Here is a 19310-nt window from a genome sequence, read left to right as displayed (position 1 = left end):
CTGCATAAACCATTGCAAGATACCTTAGATAACTTGTCCGTTTGGGCTGTTCATCTTGGTATCGAATTCTCTGCGGAGAAATCAGAGTTAGTCGTCTTTTCAAGAAAGCATGATCCCGCGCAGCTTCAGCTCCATATGATGGGAAGAATGATCCAACAGGTTTTAACTTTTAAATACCTCGGGGTGTGGTTCGATTCCAAATGCACGTGGGGAGGACACATTAGGTATCTGATAACGAAATGCCAACAAAGAGTAAATTTTCTTCGAACAATAACAGGATCTTGGTGGGGTTCTCATCCGCAAGATCTAATAAAATTGTATCAAACAACGATACTTTCAGTAATGGAATATGGATGCGTTTGTTTTCGTTCCGCTGCAAACTCTCATATTATCAAACTTGAGCGAATTCAGTACCGTTGTTTGCGAATTGCCTTAGGCTGCATGCACTCGACACATACAATGAGTCTTGAAGTTCTGGCGGGAGTTCTTCCATTAAAAGATCGATTTTGGGAGCTTTCATCACGCCTGCTAATAAGATGTGAGGTGCTGAATCCCATGGTAATTAATAATTTCGAACGACTAGTCGAGCTTCGATCTCAAACAAAATTTATGACAGTATATTTTAACCATATGTCACAGGAAATCAACCCTTCAAGATATATTCCTATCCGTGTCAGCATCCTAAGTGCCCCTGACTCAACTTTATTTTTCGATACATCCATGCAGCGTGAAGTGCGTGGAATCCCGGATCATCTACGCTCGACGGAAATCCCAAAAATATTTTCAAGTAAGTTCAGGCATATTGACTCTGAGAAAATGTTTTACACGGACGGATCGCGAATTGAAGAAGCGACAGGGTTTGGTATGTTCAACAATAATGTTTCGGCCTCATTTAGGCTTCAAGAACCTGCATCTGTTTATATAGCAGAGCTAGCAGCAGTTCATTATAGTTTGAGTGTAATCGTCACATTATCTCCAAACCATTATTTCCTCTTCACAGATAGTCTGAGTGCAATTGAAGCCATTCGCTCAAACGCTGCTGGCAAAAATGAACCGTTTTTCCTGGGCAAAATAAAACAGTGCCTGAACGACATATTGAACAATAATTATCTAATCACTATAGTCTGGGTCCCGGCTCATTGCTCCATTCCTGGCAATGAAAGAGCCGATATTTTAGCCAAACGTGGTGCTATTGAGGGTGAAATTTATGAGCGACCGATTGCTTTCAACGAACTCTATAGCTCGTCTCGCCAAAGAACACTTGCCAGCTGGCAAGCATCTTGGGATAGAGATGATCTGGGTCGGTGGATGCACTCAATTATTCCGAAAATATCGACAAAGGCATGGTTCAGGGGACTGGATGTGAGTAGGGATTTCATTCGTGTGATGTCCAGACTCATGTCCAATCACTACACGTTAGATGCACATCTCCTTCGAATTGGGCTCTCCGAGACTAATCATTGTGCTTGCGGAGAAGGTTATCGGGATATTGATCATGTCGTTTGGACATGCGTGGAGTATCGTGATGTCAGATCTCAACTAATAAATTCTTTGCGTACCCAAGGTAGACTATCCAATATCCCAGTTCGAGACATTCTTGCTTGTCGTGACCTTTCATACATGAAACTTATTTATCATTTCATAAAGAAAATTGGAGTTTCAATTTAATAAAGGCCCCTTTTAAGACTTAGTTCTGATCCCAGCTGCGTCCATGAGTTCAACCAATAGCTAAATTAGAATAAAAATTATGTAATGATACAAACAAACTCGAAACAGTTTATGAAATTATCAACAAAATGTCTGAAAATAGCAGCTTATTTTATAAATTATAGAAGTTAATCGTTTGGTTCAAATAATATTTCCGAGTAGATTTCATAATTAATGACGAGTTACCTAAGATGATATTTAAGCTATAAGAGAATATGTTTTAATAAATTCAAAACGTTGTGACTATGTTAGAATTAAAATAGGATAAGAATATTTTGTAAAAGTGATGCTACGGCGAAGAAAAACTTATGTAAACTGCCTTAAGAAATAAACGTATTTATGAAAAAAAAGGGTCATTTAAGTAAGCAGAAGGCTTCTCGTAGTTTACCTTCTACCAGAGGAGTCGAACTTAGGCATCTCAACGATACGAGTCATCCGAGTCTCTGATATGTCAGAAAGTAAAGGCAAAAACTGAAAAAAATAATTTCAACAACTGGTACTTGCTTATGTCATTTTCAATCAATCACGAGCTGGTCCGAAACTGGTTCTCAAAGAGGATTAACAATTGTCAGGTCCTGTCCTAGGTATTTATTCACTATTTTGAGAATAAAAAATGCGCACTGCAAAATGTAATGGTTTTTCTAAGTCGATGGACTGTATTTATTTTTTGGCAAAATTTGATGTTTTTTTTTCGTGTGTTGCGAGCGTAACACATGCGGAGTGTAGCAAATTACGGATGATTTAGAAAATTTAAATTTTGACGTTCAATCTAAAGAAATTTGCAATAAGGACAATCGAATTCCATGTTCGCACGAGCTTTCTCTAAGAAAACAGTTCACAAAAAAAAACATTTAAAATCAACGTGTTACACGCGACGAAAAGTTGAATAACAATTTGAAATTGGTATCATTTGATATTGTTGATATATTAAAAATATCACACGTGATATGCCCCACTCTATTAAACAAGACATAAATTAGGTGGATAATAGCTCTCAACTTTCAGTGATATTACATAAAAACTGGATTTGATATTCATAAGCTAAGTTCCGCCCTATCGAGATGGCCCATTAATAATCACTTGTATCGTAGCAGGCGTATGATTTCCTGACGGCCGAACGATAGCCAAACAACCTCCGTTCGTCGATATTGGTTTGGATTCAGTAGTGTTTCACTTTTGATTATGCGCATTCGTTGAGGCTCGATGTCAGTTCCTCGTAATGGCACCGGGCAACGCTACTGTTTAGTATGGTAGTGGTATTGTTATTATTTTTTTAGAGCCATCATATATTATTTTTTCGTTTCCCTTCGCCGACCAGTTGTACTACCAGTACAGTACCAGGCTTAGGTCGGTGTTTCGGTTTCACATTTCGTAACCCCCCGTCTGTAGACGTGTTGAAATGTGCAACGGTGGAAGATCATGTGACACCCAGCGCATAGCACATTGACAAACCCCCTGCCGATCATGCGTTTGATGTTCAATGACACCATCGCGGTAATTTTAGTCACCTTAGAATTTATGACGTAGTCAATCCACTCATCAACAACAAATCGGATCAGATCTTTTGAAGATCTTTAGAAAAAATGTCATTTTTGGGGCTCACTCGTAATCTGCTGACTGTTGACGTCTCGGTTGGCAATTATTCAACTTTCTTTAGTTTCAAATTTTTCTCTGGACTTGTAACTCCTAGCTCTTGGTCTTGAATAATGTAGTTATTATTATGTCGTTCCATCGACTCAACCGTCATTTTCTTTGACTACGGCTGACGGGGCACAGTTGAGCGTCCATACGTTGTTGCATACCCATTGGAAAAAATAAATCGGAGGAGGTTTTCTTTTACAATTTTTTCAGTCCGCATGTGCCTAGGCAGTAACAACTCAGCGCCTACTTTTCACTTACTGACGGCTTTTGTCATTCGGTCGGTCAGACAGCGAAGGCAAAAACGAGTGAGGTGTGACGTTTCGATAATAATCATCGTAGTTTTACAAGAGCAACAAGTATTTGTGCGAATGAACGTGCCTTCAAGTAAATATTTTTTTCGAAGCAAAACAGGTTTCATAAGACCAATCGGATCACAGCATGGCCAATCTTTTCATCAACCAATATCATCGAGTGTGAGCCGTGATGAACATCATCGTTATTGGCATCGCCAGCCGTAACGTTGGATGGATCATACAATCTTTGATCAAGTGTGATGTAATTCGCAACTACAAGTTATTGGTTCAGAGGTCAAATCCGCAGATTGATTTTCGACACGAGTCAATGACTTGGAGTTACGCGCCGATTGATGATTTTCCCTATCTCAAGATCATGTGCCTAGCGATATTTGTGATGTACACTAAATTTATATTGTGTGAAACGATTTTTGTTAAGTCAATACAAAAGGGAAGCTAGGGCACTACATTCCGATGCGGAGTCTGACTTTCTGTTTCAAAAGATTTTGCTGCCGACTCGAAAGTGTAGAAGGACCTATTGCATGGTTAGTGTTATGATCCTACAAGTACTACTTCCAGGTCCGGATTCGAACATACAACATCTGGCTTGTTAGACCGGCTTTGTAATTGCAATTTTTAGTTACAACCTGCACGGGCCTAGAACGAGCTTTAAAACATTCATAAAACTAGGAACTTGACATTCGATAGATGAACCATTTTTGTTCCACTAAACAAACTATTGACAGAAAGTTGGACCTGGCAATAAAGCAGTGGTGTTCTTTTACATAAGATCTAAGAATGGTATTCGAAGACTGTTGCTGTTCGGTAAAAGAAGACATATTTATTATTCTATAGAAATGCATACCAAACGGAAATACATGAATGTTTTCCTAATACTCCACATGCTCAAACATGAAAAGATGCATAATTTTATATCAGAATCATATACAGTTTTCAGTTAAGGTGATGTAATATACTCAACACGTTGTGTTGATGTAATAACGTGTGATTTATCTGCAATATTTCTTGAAAACAGAAAATTATTGCATTTTATGTTCAGTACGTCTAATTTTTTTCACTTCAATTGATAATCCCATATACACGGAACCACCCGCGATCCAATTTCAACCAGAATATTAGTTGATTTTCTGAATTCGATTGGTTAAAATTTGGTACAACTAATCGATTGTTGTTTTAACTAAACTGTCATTTTTGTTTTTCGATTAGCAGAAACGATGGTTGAAACAACTAATTTAACTGTTTGAAAAAAAATGCTGTCAATTAGTGAGGACACATACCTTTCAATTTCAACAAATATTTTAGTTGAAAGAACTGGTGTTGTTATTGAAACAAAATTCTGTTAGTTGAAAAATAAATCGGTTTTATTTGTTTTAGACATGAGTATTGAAAGTGAAAAAATGAGTATTGAAAGATGATGCCTTCAAACGGTTGAACTAAAGTTATGCACTGATAATTTTACTCAGTTTATATGAGCTTAGGTGCATTCCATCGCAGAACCTCTGTGTGTTTGAAACCCTTCGCTCTTGTTACTTTTATGAATTAAATTCATGTCAAAAAGCGTTTTATTGCTAATGCATGAACATCATCATCGGTATCAAAACAGTCTGCTGGAAGTAAATCAATGATCGAATTTGAAGCATAAAATTTTTGCGCATACCTGAAAGATTACGAGATGATCATTCATTAACATTTTCTAATTTGTCACCAGATCTTTTTCATCTTAAACAAGGTTAACTTTAACACAACACCGCTGTTAGATAAACACTTGTTATCATAAATTTTTCAAATCGAATGAACACAATTTCACCGAACGCTTTAACCATCGATGTTGTTTTCATTGACATTTTGAAGCGACGCGAACAGATTTCAACTAGAAAAGTTGTTGATTTTGCATTGCGATTATTGTTTTGCTTTCAACTGTCTCCGGTATTTGACAGCATTCAAAACAACAAATTTTTCAACTACTTGAATATATGCAAATCAAAAACCATTTTGGTTGAATCAAAAAGAAATTAGTTAAAACAACTATCGCAAAAATCAAAAACTGCGATATCGCAATTTTATGATCGAAGGGTTCTCCGTGTACAGGGTCCGGCACTCGAAGTGTAACCAATTAAAAAGGCCATAAATTCAGTTTGGAAAATTACTTTTACTTAATTCAAAGTACAAAATGTGTAAAAATAATACAAAATTCAGAATCAATTCACTTTTGCTCGATATGACCACCTTTTGCCTTGACTTGATGACTTGAGAGAGCGAAGGAGTTGCTTCGTTTGTCCGAATGTGAGTTGCAGGTATTTTGGCCCACTCGCGGACAATAACTTTTTTCAGCGCCTCGAGACTGGTGTATCTTTTAGTTCGGACTTAGCTCTCCAAAATGGCCCAAAGAAAATAATCCATTGGATTCGCATCTGGTGAATTCGAGAGCCATTGTGTGGACGTGATGAAGTTCGGAACGTTGTTTTTCAGCCATTCTTGGTTCACTCGAGCTTTGTGAGACGGTGCCGAGTCCTGCTGAAACGTCCATGGTCTGCCACCGAAATGTTTGTCTGCCCACGGCTTCAAAGCAACCTCCAGAATACTTTCCCGATAATATGTCGCATTTACCTTGACGCCAGGCTCGATGAAAACGATTGGAGAGCGCCCATCTGCGGTTACAGCGGCCTAAACCATTATCTGTTGCGAGTGCTACCTCCTGGTGGCCAATCGATGACTCAAATTCTCGTATGAACGGTCGGTCAAGTAAACCCTATCGTTTTGAGAGTTTACGAATTGCTCAATTGGAAAAATTTTCTCGTCAGAAAATACAATGTTCGAAAATTGACCGCTTTCGGCCAAACGAAGCAACTCCTTCGCTCTCTCAAGTCATCAAGTCAAGGCAAAAGGTGGTCATATCGAGCAAAAGTGAATTGATTCTGAATTTTGTATTATTTTTACACATTTTGTACTTTGAATTAACTTCGAGTGCCGGACCCTGTAGATTGTTAGTCGAAATCTTGGCATTACATTCCTGTTGTGGAATTTGGCCTTTCTGTTATAACAGATTCCGTAGCCGATTCAAAGCGTACAGAATCATTGCATGGCTAGTAGTACAGAGCAATCCACTACACCAGTGTTGTTAAATGAAAAACGCCATAAGAATCCTTCCAGGTCAGGGCTCGAACATACGACAACTGGCTTGTAAGACCAGCGTCTTATGCATTAAACCGCCAACCCGGGTTAACGTCGAGATTGTAACAATTCTTTTTAGCTGCACACTTAAAAAAATCCCTGTGATTTTACATCTCATTAGATGCACATAAATGGAGCGTCGCAGTTCACGCAAGAACATTTAATATTGTGTCTAAAACTCCATGACATGAAAATCGTTGAAATAACAAAAGGAAACTGATAGCAACCGCCGCGACTTGAACCGAGAATCATTGGATCGCATGTATGTCTGTTAATCGACTGAGCCACAGAAGCATACATCTGCTTGGTTGGTAAAAGGTGCATTTAAATCCATACAGTCGCACCTGCTAGCATAATGCAACTTTCAGTCGAAACCAGTAAAATTCAAGCTAATTTAACATTAAGTCAATACAAATGAAATTTTCCGTCATTTGACGAATTAGGTCTTCATAAATTACATCGTATGAGGAATTAAGTCACCTGTATTATTCAATTTTTTTTTGTGTGTAATTTTTATATCGATACACGAATACTACACTGAAAGCAGACCCTGTCAGCTTGGCGCGAAATCAATCTTCAGTTCGGCAACGCCATCGCACTGCGTCACATTAAACATATCATGTCAATTGCATGGATTGCTGCTATTTTTGCGCCCACGAATTTGACATTTCTCTCCCCTACTTCTATGTATGAGATTGGATGCTAGGGCGCCAGACACACAAAAAAAGGTTGTTGCCAATGATTTGTTCGGGAAATGTGAGAGCTGACAGCTAATTCCTATTGCTATTATTCCATCGCTATCAGGCGCACTGAAAGAGAATTCAATAAGTATGAAATATTGAAATGATTGAATTCTCTGAGAGTATGACCTTTGTGTGCGTGTTTCAGCGCACCTGGGGCAAGGCGAGATTGTCGAGAACGAATTTTAACGGTGGCTAGTGCACGTCATACCAATATATTTCACGCAGCCCACCTGGGTTCGATTCCTAACCCCATACCTAGGGTTAGAAAAGTTTTCTGGCTCGAAGAGGCAAATGACCTTAAGGTTGAAACCTCTATAATTGAAACAAAAAAATTTTCCGTTGTAATGGAAATTGACTTCAATCTGTTGCGATACTTTAAGTATCGAGACCAAAAGTATCGATAATAACAGTATCGCTATGATACAATATCGATACCAAAAATACCCGATTCTTGATAGAAAGTATCGATACCTTAAAGTATCGACTTGGTATCGGAGATCCCTATTTCAAAGTGCTATTGATTCACTAATCAACAAAGCGTCAAATGGCAAGAGCTTAAAATTTAATTTTTCTTTTATTTCAACCGCGCACGAAAATTTACTGGAAGGCTCAGTTTCTGTTAATCGGTTAATTTGATCATCATGTATTTTGCAAAGAGTTGGGATATAACGGCTATTATAATTCTTTTCTCCAAAATCTTTTGTTCGAGAATCATTTCAAATGTATTCAATGTGCGAACCTTCTACTCAAATATCGTCGAGGCGAATGTTTGCTTGTGAACTTTTAATACCAGATTTTATGCAATGTGTGATCAGTCTTAGCGAGTATCGCTCATGCAAAAGAACAAACAGTTGTGAACTTTTCTTTGGTGAGTTCTGATCGATGATTTTCATGTCTGATGCTGTGTATGGTTCAAATTCCAGTCTCACTCTTGTGATATACTTCCCTTGACCAATCAGATGTGATTATCAAATTTTAAAATTACAAATAACGCAAAACCTATCTGAATTTGATGTAATTTCACAATCAATAACTGTTAAAATATTACGATTTTATATTGAGCTTTTGTATCTGATTACATCTAAGATGATTCTATTATAAAATAACCAGCTGTCCCGGAGCACTCTGTCTCTCCCAAAAATCATATATGAATTCAAAACATCCCTTGTAATCATCACTGCAAAATAATCAGGAAACCTAAGCTATTCGTATTTCACTCCAAATTTACTACATTCAACATTTGAACTCAGTAATTTGTCTAATAAACCTGAAACACTCTTATTTAATTTTACTCACATAAAATCATACAAGTAGTTGGATTATTCGAGGAGTTGCAGTAAATCACTAATATCTAAATCATCAAATGGTATTTGGAAAAGAGGATATTCCATATTTTTTATATGCTATATTTTTAATGAAAGTCGAGACGAAGAACATAAAAAAATGTGTAAATCCGTGCAGTCATATAAATACATCTATTCAATATAAATTCTATTCATAAGATGGGTGATAATATGTGAGATTTTGTTGCGTCTGTGTCGCCTTAACCCTACACACTTAAAAAATCCCGGTGATTTTACATCTTATTAGATGCACATAAATGAAGCGTCGCAGCTCACGCAAATTTACGTGGAAGAACATTTAATATTGTGTCTAAAACTTCATGACATGAAATTCATTGAAATAAAAAAAGTACGGGTGTGTAATGTCAGAGACATAACTGGATGTCGTGACACGCTTTATTTATGCTTCCGAATTCGAATTGGCAATTGATCGATTGTTTGAATTGTGCAACTTTCCCCTCTTTCATTACTAGAAATTTAAACGATACGCCTAGACTAAATTACATATTAGATACATTAAACATTCTGAAACGCAATTAAATATTATGAAATAAGCAGTATAATTCATTATAATAAAAAATGGTGGCTTTATGAAAGCGTTCGTGATGAAGAGTGACGAGTTGAGTTAGTTCAGCACGCAGACTCTGAATTCTAAACCCATATTCCGGAACTAATCTGAAATTTGAACTTCTCGTTACGACTACCGAAAAGCAAATGAGAGTTGCTACCTGAGCGTTTGAGGTTTGAACCACGCAAAAGGTGCACTCTCCGTCGCTGCTGGTTTAACTCTCGCAATGGCAGTCTTCTCGTCTTGATGGCCAGCAAGCGAATGAGAGTTGCTACCTGAGCGTTTGAGGTTTTAACCACGCAAAAGGTGCACTCTCCGTCGCTGCTGGTTGATGGTTCAACTCCCACGACGTCTGCTTCCACCGAACGCACGAAAAGAAATGATCGATTTTCGACCACGGTTTCCCTTTTATACGCATTCAGTTGAAGATATGTGCCTGACTGCCTCAAAATCGTCGTCCTTGCGCGAAAAATCCAAGCGAAAGTAAAGAGTTTTCCGCATTATTTTCAAATTTTGAGAAAACTTAATTTTTGAGTTGTTTGTAGTTATCTCACATTGTTCAAAATATTATCCTAAATTCCTGATCATATTTTTGATGAAATGGTGAAAGAATTATGTTGCTACCATTAATACAAGTCGAGATATTCACGATTAAGTTCTGCCCATTCTTCCATATGGCTAATTTTGAAAAGGCACCCCATAGTAAAGTAAGTCGTATTCACGACAAAAATAGCATTCTGATAGCAACCGCCGCAACTTGAACCAACAATCATTGGATCGCAATTACGTCTGTTAATCGACTGAGCCACAGAAGCATGCATCTGCTTGGTTGGTAAAAGGTGTATTTAAATTCATACAGTCGCACCTGCTAGCAGAACGCAAGTTACAGTCGAAACCAGTAAAATTCAATTCAAGCATCTAACATTAAGTCATTACAAATGAGATTTTCCGTCATTTGACAAATTAGGTCTTTATGAATTACATCGTATGACGGATTAAGTCACCTGTAAAATTCAAATTTTTTTGGAGTGTATGTTACAAAAATAGACCGTTGTACAATTCGATATTGATTTACCATTTCATTTCAAACTCGTAGTAAGTTTAAGTTTTTTTCATAACCGAGAAAATTTGGTTTCTTTGTTCCATTGGAAAATTATGTAAAATCATTACAAAAAGACTAAATAAAATTGACTTGTAAAGTATTTAATTAGTTGAGCCGTATAAATAATAAAATATTCAAAATGAGCAACCGATCAAAAAAGACTGGGAATCTCTTATCTAAGAAATCATCAAAGACATTGCATTAATACATCGTTGATATAAGAGGACACTCAAATAGAGTAAACTTTTACGATATGTTAGCTGTGTTGAGCTACTAACTTGCACTAGCAGCCCATGTTGAACTGTTACTCTCCACAGATTCGAAAACGAAACGTAATGAAGGAAACAAAATGTATGTGAGTCTAACACAAATCATTTCCGTTTGATAAAAAAAAACTCCGTTCTCGTTAGCTTCCGCAATGAACGAAAATTATTGCCTTCGCTAATTTCCGAATTAGCGCCTCTTCAGCACGCCAAATGCCGATATTGGGTAACACACCGTATGGGGTAAATATACCCCATGCGTAGGTAAATTTTACGCACATGAACACCCAACACATGCAGTTACGTGAACCCAGCGCCCAACCCTCACGTAACTCCGTTGGCCCACATCGAAACGTTTGCATTTCTAAATGAACCATTTTTTCCTGCTTTGCAGTTTTCGGTTTTGTTTTGATCGCACACAGCATGCATTGACCCGTCCCCTCCCCAACCCCATCCTGAGATTTGGTGGCTCTCGTCTCGTAAAATGTTTTCTCCAGCGTGTTGCGCTCCGTTGGTAACTTGATCTACAACAGGCGAGAAACCTGATGCGGTGGTTTTTTTTTGCGATCGGATTTTAAGCAGATGAAAGTGATACTGTTGAAAATGGCGATCATGTTTTTCAACCCGTGCCAAGCCCGTCAACATTTGGCAGCCTAGAGCCGTGTCGAAAGGCAGGGGCCATTGATCGGCACCGCTTGGCTATCCGTACTCGTACTCCTCGTAGGATTATCTTCTCTTGGTAGGCAGTCAGTGTGTGTAGCTCATCTTCAACCTGTGTGCAAGTGGTCAGGTATTTTATTTATTATTGCCAGACTGCGCGGTAACAGCAATTAAATCTCTCAAATCATCGTGGACTGATCGGGTATAGCAAAAATTATGCAATCACCCGTCGGATCGGAGGATCGAATTGATGAAGAATTGCACCAACCAGGGAAGGGATGGAACAGCAAGATTGGAGGAAAAGTGAATTAATTGAACCGTAAACGGTCGAAACCAGGAAGTTGGTTTCTGGTCGACACCGTCTTCCTTCGTAGGAACTATGTTTGTGGTTGTTGTTGTTGTTTATGGTCGAATCTCTTTCTCTCGCTTCGTATCACTTTCCGTTTTCGTTCCGGTTTCGACTTCTGGAAAGATAAAACCAAATCAAAAATCTCAACAGGTTTTATGGCACGGAAAGGTCGTTCAGCCTTCGAACAGGTTGTCGTCCGATAAAATACCATAACAAACATGAAAAGAAACGAAAAGTGCGGCATTAGGTGATGATGTTGAGAGCTTGACTAACTAGTTTGCTCAGGTGTTTCACTTTATCAAGTCACAGTTCAGTGTTCCCGACTTCAGAGAAACATAATAAATTGAACAAATACTTGGATGAACTTTGAACTTGGTTCAATGGCTTCAGATAGAGTTCAAAAGTAGAATTTCAAAATTCGATCTTATTTCAAAAGCTGTGACTCTGTGCACTCTGTGGAAACCAAGTTCACCTTTCCATTTGGAAGCTCATACGTTCGAGAACTGGTTTTATCCAACCAACATGACGACGAAATGCCGCTTGACTCGGTTCCACTCATTTCAAGCGATTAAAAATTCTGCTCACGTATCCCGATTTTGCTTGTGAAGGTCAAACATATGGCGGGCCAAAACAAAACTTCCAAAAATTTGATTTAATCGGTCGAGGCGAATTGCCCCGTCACTTTTGGCGTTGGCGATCGAGTCCAACATACAGGCAGCAGTTAATTTAACCACTGAAAATGGGTACAATTAATGAAAGTGTGTCCGATTCCGTAAACAGATTTGACTTTCGGTTGGCGACGAATTGGCTGCAAACTGAAAGTTGCTTTTATTTTTGCGATATATTTTTTGAACTAGTGTTTTTAATTCGACCTGTCGAGATCGAATTTTGCTGATTTGTTGAGCCGAAGAGAAATCGCTGCAAATTAAGAATGATATTTTTTACATAAAAGTTTATAGATTGTATTACATCGAGTTTTTCTCTGTTTTCATTTCAGGTTTGTTGACCAGGCTAAAAAAATCACAAAAGCATCATCGAATGCAGTTGGTAAAATGTCATACTGAACTACACATGAAAAAGATTATTGGAACGTGTTGATACTATTTTAAATAATTGCAGGAAATTCCGGGGTAGAGTAACTTCAAATTAACGTGCCTTCTGAGTCCATTCGTACTGATTCCTTCGCTAAACTAAATTTATTATATAGTTCACAAACGGAAAACATATGTGAATAGACTGTATTTTTCAAAGTAAGACGAAACAATCTACAACGTGATTGAAATGTACTAGAATTGAGAAATAATGCCTTCTACTTTGGTTGATATCCTCTAACCTTTAATCTAGCACATTTTTGCATGGTAGATAAACGATAAACGATAAACGATAAACGATAAACGATAAACGATAAACGATAAACGATAAACGATAAACGATAAACGATAAACGATAAACGATAAACGATAAACGATAAACGATAAACGATAAACGATAAACGATAAACGATAAACGATAAACGATAAACGATAAACGATAAACGATAAACGATAAACGATAAACGATAAACGATAAACGATAAACGATAAACGATAAACGATAAACGATAAACGATAAACGATAAACGATAAACGATAAACGATAAACGATAAACGATAAACGATAAACGATAAACGATAAACGATAAACGATAAACGATAAACGATAAACGATAAACGATAAACGATAAACGATAAACGATAAACGATAAACGATAAACGATAAACGATAAACGATAAACCATAGGAAATGAAAACTGCTCGAAAAAATGTATCGAGTATAATGCTAAAAAACTGCGTTTTCGAGTATAATGCGACTGCTCGATCAATCTAATCGAAAAACTTTTTTAAAAAGTTATCTGGAAACTGCTTGAAAGACTATAACTTAAAAACCTGCTCGAGAAGTCGCTCTAGAAACTAATCTGAAGAACTGCTAAAAAAGTTCAAATAAAACCTTTCAAACTACCTGAACGACCCAAAAAAAAACTGCTCGAAAAAAACACAAAAATTCTGTTTGGCAACTGCTCGAAATAATTGCTCAATATATTTCTCGACAAACTTTAAAAGGCTGCTCAGAATAAGCTATTTTGAAAAACTTTTCCGAAAAAACTGCTTGAATAACTACTCAGGAAAACGCTACTCGAAATATTGGTGGAAAATATAATCGAAGAAACTGTTAGATATAAGAAAAAACTGTTCAACAACTACTCAGAGAACTACTTGAAAAATCACACAAATTCAGCAAACAACTGCTCGAAAAAAACCTGCTCGAAAAAACGGCAGAGCGAAACTCCTATGACAAATCGTATCACGGAAAGTAGGTGAACGGCGCTCAGAATAAATCCGTAGAAGATCCGTTTTCTGATGAGCAAAGTAACTGCTTGAAAAGCTATTGTTGGAAGAAAATTAAATAAAATTAGGAGAATTATTCGTAAAATGTACCTAAAATAGCCCGATATAGGTTATTTAAAGTTTGACCTAATGATAATATTGCTCAAAATAATTGTTTTAAAAAACTGATAAAAAATATAAATAAAGAAAAATTCGAAATGCTAAACTGCTCAAAAAGCTATCTAGAAAAGCATTGCACAATTTTGTTTAAAAAAATTGATGAAGCTGCTCGAAAAACAACAACAAAAAAAAGGCGGGTGGGTAATGTCAGAGACATAACTGGATGTCGTGAATACGAAAACAACTGACATGTTCCTTAACACTTCCGAATATCAATTAGTTGATCAATTGTTTGAATTATGCAAGCATTTCCCTTTTCCACATTTAGGCTTCACTTGATCTAGATTACTGTGAATTTCACACAGCGAAAAGTGCAAAAATCTAACCAAACTGTTCTAGATTTGCACTAAACTGAGAACATTTCCTTTCGATTAGCGAACAACAAATCCTAATAGTTCTTCAGAAAATTTTTAGAGCCATTAAAACGGCTGATTTTTTTGTAATGCTCTCCACCGTTGCTTTTTCATCCATGCAAATGACTGGCAGCTGTGACGTAATCGCTTTTGTCGGAAGCGAAACTAGCTTCGCGAACGGCACAAAATACATCTGCTCTCATTGGCGATTGAATCCAAACTGATTCAATTTTTGTTAGGAGCGTTCTTTTATTAGATTTCGTTTGTAGCTTTTTCACTAATGGGCGGTCCTAACGGCTATAAAAATAGCCGCATGGTGTTGACATGGGTCAAATGAGACAGGTTTTTCAATAGTGTACTATTCAAATACTTCAATGCTTTTGCTGTACACGTTTAAGTTGAAAAATTTCGAATCTATTGGTAGTTAGATTATATAAATCCTTTCCCAGATCACTGAGCTATGAGTTTTAAAAATACGAGAAAGGCAAACGCTCCTTATGAATTATCCTCTTTGATACTCGTTTATACCAAACATTTCAGAAAAGTTTAATTTTGAATTATTTGAGATTATGTCACACAAGTGAAAATTTTATCATAAAATTGTGATCATATTTTCGATGGCAAGTAGAACAAATTTTGTTGATTCGTTAGATACAACAAGAGATATTCACGATCAAAAACTTATCACTCTCTCAGAGGGTAAATTTTGAAAAGGCACCCCATAGTAAAGTAAGTCGTATTCACGACAATATCGGAAAAACAGCTCAAAAAAAAACTATAAACCACTGAACACAAGTAAAAACTATTCGAAACTGACACTTGACAAAATTACTCCAAAAATCTGATAGAAAAAAAAACAGTATTGAAGCAACGGCTTGAAGAAACGGCACGAAAATCAGCTAAAATTCATCTAAAACCTGTTTTAAAGATTATATAAAATTGTTCGAAAAATGCATTGAAAACTGCTGGATATAGGTTATTTAAGGGTTTGGCTTTAATAAAATAGCGCTCCAAATAACTGTTTTAAAAGCTGTTCAAAAATAATTTCCTGAAAAAACTGCTAAAGAAACTACTTTAAAACACGCTACAGAAACTACTCAGAAAAACGCTACTCAAAAAAACTGTTCGAAAAAACTAATCAAAAAAACTGTTTGATAAAATATCGCTAAAGTTGATATAAACAACTACTTGAAAAAACTGTGCAATAACTGCTTGTAAAACTGCTTGAGATTATTACTTAAACAAATTCAACACTTAGCTACTCGAAACAAACTGTTCGAAAAAACGGCAGAGCGGAGCTCCTATGACAAATTGTATCACGGAAATAAGGTGAACGACGCTTAGAATTAATCCGTAGAATGTCCGTTTCCTGATGAGCAAGGTAACTGCTTGAAAAGCTATTGCTGGAAGAAAGTTAAATAAAATAAGCAGAATTATTCGAAAAATGTACCCAAAATAGCCCGAGATAGATTATTTGGAGTTTGAATTAACGAAAATAGTGCTTGAAATAATTGTTTTTAAAATTGGTCGAAAAAGATATAAATATGGAAAAATTCTAAACTACTCAAAAAACTTTCTAGAAAAACATTGGAAAATTTTGAACTAGAAAAAATATCGGAAAGCTGCCAAAAAAAACTGCTCGAAAAAACTATAAACCACTGATCGGAATACACAAGAAAAAACTGCTCGAATCTGACACTTGAAAAAATTACTCCAAAAATCTTATAGAAAAATACTGTTGATAAAAATAAAATAAAATGTTTGATAAAAAAACAGCTAAAACCTATTTGAAAGATTAAATAAAATTGTTCGAAAAATGCATTGAAAACTGCTGGATATAGGTTATTTAAGGGTTTGGCTTTAAATAAAAAAGCGCTACAAATAACTATTTTAAGAGCTGCTCGAAAATAATTTCCGGAAATACTGCTCAAGAAACTACTTTAAAACACTGCTTCAGAAATGACTCGAAAAATTTTCTCAAAAAACCTTCTCGAAAATACTGTTGGAATTAACTGCTTGATTCTCGGAAAAATTGCTAAAAAAAAGTGCTCGCAAAACCAGCCTAAAAACCTGCTTGAAAAACCTTCTCAATAATCACAAACCGGAAAAAAGTACTCGTACTACTCGAGAAATTCTATTAAAAAATACTTTTCGAAAAACTGCTTTAAAAAACGATAGACAGTTCGAAAAACTGCTCGAAAATCAGTTCTAAAAACTGCTTGAACCCAAAAGAACTGCTCGAAGAACTGTTTGAGAAGAACTGCAAGAAAAAACTGCTTTGGAAATAGCTCAAAAATTTCCTAAAATAATACTTTGAAATTTTTTTCCGAAGAAAACTGCTTGAAAACTATTTCAAATAACAGCTTACGAAACTGCTCGGGAAAAACTGTTTGCAAAGAAATTCCACTTGCTGATGAACACGGAAACTGCTCGAAACTGCAGTTGCACGTAAAGACTGCTCGAAGAAAATCAAATCAACGGTTATATGGAGTACGAATAACTAGAATTGTATCAACAGTTCCACTTTTTCTGTACCATTTAATTCCACTATTTCACTGTCACGTTATTACACTTTCACAGAGTCACTATACTTTAATGAAGCATAACAAACGTTACAATACAGATAAGCGTATTTCGGAATGTTACTTACATCCTTCTTCAGTGTATCGGTTTTATAAGTTTGTTTGAAAGAATGCTGTAATGCTGCTCCTTTTATACGAAATGTCTTATTGTCAACGGGTAAAAACGGGAAGAAACAGGTAGTAAAAAAAAAAAGTAGTTAAATAGAATGAAATTTAAGCGTAGTTCGATTGTATTTACATAGCGAAATTGATATGAAAATTCTTCGACTTTTGAATTCTTTGCTCCGGATGGAGGAGTTTATGATTTTCAGTATTAGACAAAAAATCATGTTCTTAATCATTATACCGTGCACATCAAAATGGTATGAACTGAAAGCTTAACATGCTGTTGACAACAGCGCCACCAGAACAGAAAGTGTTGGTTTCAGGAACCAGTATTTATAGAAGGGAGTTGATTATTTCACATCGTCAATTCCTCTAGCTATTGAGTATTGAACTGACATATTTTACTGACATTTAAAACGTCAGTGTTAATTAGAAGGACTCAGCTTTGAAAAACTAGCAGTCGAATAATAATTCATTAGTGCGCTTAACGGATCGATATTGAAAATCATGCTTCCGAACAACTGATCAATTTCTTGCAAGAATCGAACATCGCTAGATTCAGACAATATTACCTTCCAAAGTTATAAAAACGAACTATGACCTGCAGAAAACATTGGGAATACAGCGAAAATTTTTCCAAGTTTATTGCTTAAGATATTCATAAAGAAGTCTAACGAAATCATCCGTCGCTTCCATTGATTTCGTTTCGGGGAAATCATTTTGTTATACTTCGCATTTTTGTTAGATTTTTTTTTATTCAAAAGATATTTTTTATTCAGGCATATTTGCGTACAAGCTTTACGTGGCCGTTTGAGCCGATTTTTTAAATAATTTTTTTTTAAGTTGGATCTCGTTGTCACCCTTTTTTCAAGGGGGAGAGAAGCTTCCATTTCCCTCCTGCGAGGATTGAGGGGCACTTCGTTCGTGGTTCGTCTCGTCATCCATTGCCGCATCGATGGTATTGTTGTCGATTTCTGTATTCTCTTCGTTGCTAGTTGCTGTAGATGCACCTTGTTGTATATTGGTTGTAATTGCTGGTTGGTTGGAGGGTAAGTTGTTAACTGCAGCTGGTGTACTTTGTTCTATAGAGGATACTGATGGATCCGTTGATTCATTGTTGTTGGCGGCTGTCACAGGTGTACTGGGGTTGCTTGGGGTTGGTGTGAAGGAAGCAGCATTGTCCTTTGGTGTAGTTGTTTCCTTGTCCAGTTTATCACATGGCTTACCGTAGTGAACAGGTAATATTGACATGTGGCCATCTGATTGTCATGGGTAACAAGTGATTTTGCACGGAATTCTTGTATCTTGACCGAAAATCACATAAGAAGGATTAGGCCTCCTCAAGTGTATGCGTAATAAACGTACGCCATTTAGAATACCGGGGAAAAATTCTTCCACTTTTCTATTGGGACATAGTTTTGCGAATATATGGATCTGTGACGCTTGGGGGAAGATCATGCACACGCACTTCTATAGCACTATCTTCCATATATACTGGAATGTTCTAGTTAATGTTCTAGTGCTCCACATAGTGCACATTGTTATTGTCTTTTGCGAATTGAATTGCATCCAACTCTTTATAAAACTGGATGTAAACAACATTATTTGTCTTATTGCATTGAAATAAATGCACACGTTTAATGTCAAGATGCATTTGCTCCTTAAGCAAACCTTCAAGTTCTCGTATCGAAGGTCGAATTTTGCACTGCCTGAAGTCTACAACAATTGTATACTTAAGTGTCGGCGGTAGCTTTTGTTCGTTTGGTTTCATTTCGAGGCCGTTCTATTGAACCTACACAATACTGTACTTGGTTTCTTCCGTCCCGAACGTAAGCGGTTTTGTTTTATCGACTGATTTCGAAGCCG

General features: G+C 36.6%; 1 protein-coding gene across 6 annotated transcripts in view; it reads left to right on the top strand.

Moving 5' to 3' along the window:
- LOC131433188 (uncharacterized) overlaps positions 1–19310 on the top strand; it is a 132827-nt gene that overhangs the window by 68022 nt on the left and 45495 nt on the right. The window contains exon 1 of one of the 6 annotated variants that reach the window (XM_058600081.1): positions 12887–12908. The exons of the other annotated variants lie outside the window; for them this stretch is intronic. The gene's annotated coding sequence lies outside the window, so the exon portion shown is untranslated. Of the gene's footprint in view, positions 1–12886; positions 12909–19310 lie in introns of those variants that run through there. 6 annotated transcript variants of the gene reach the window in all.

Source organism: Malaya genurostris, chromosome 2 (assembly GCF_030247185.1).
Source record: "Malaya genurostris strain Urasoe2022 chromosome 2, Malgen_1.1, whole genome shotgun sequence".
Classification (NCBI taxonomy): Eukaryota; Metazoa; Arthropoda; class Insecta; order Diptera; family Culicidae; genus Malaya; species Malaya genurostris.
The sequence above is the reverse complement of the archived record's forward strand: the minus strand, read 5'-3'. Positions and strand labels throughout refer to the sequence as shown.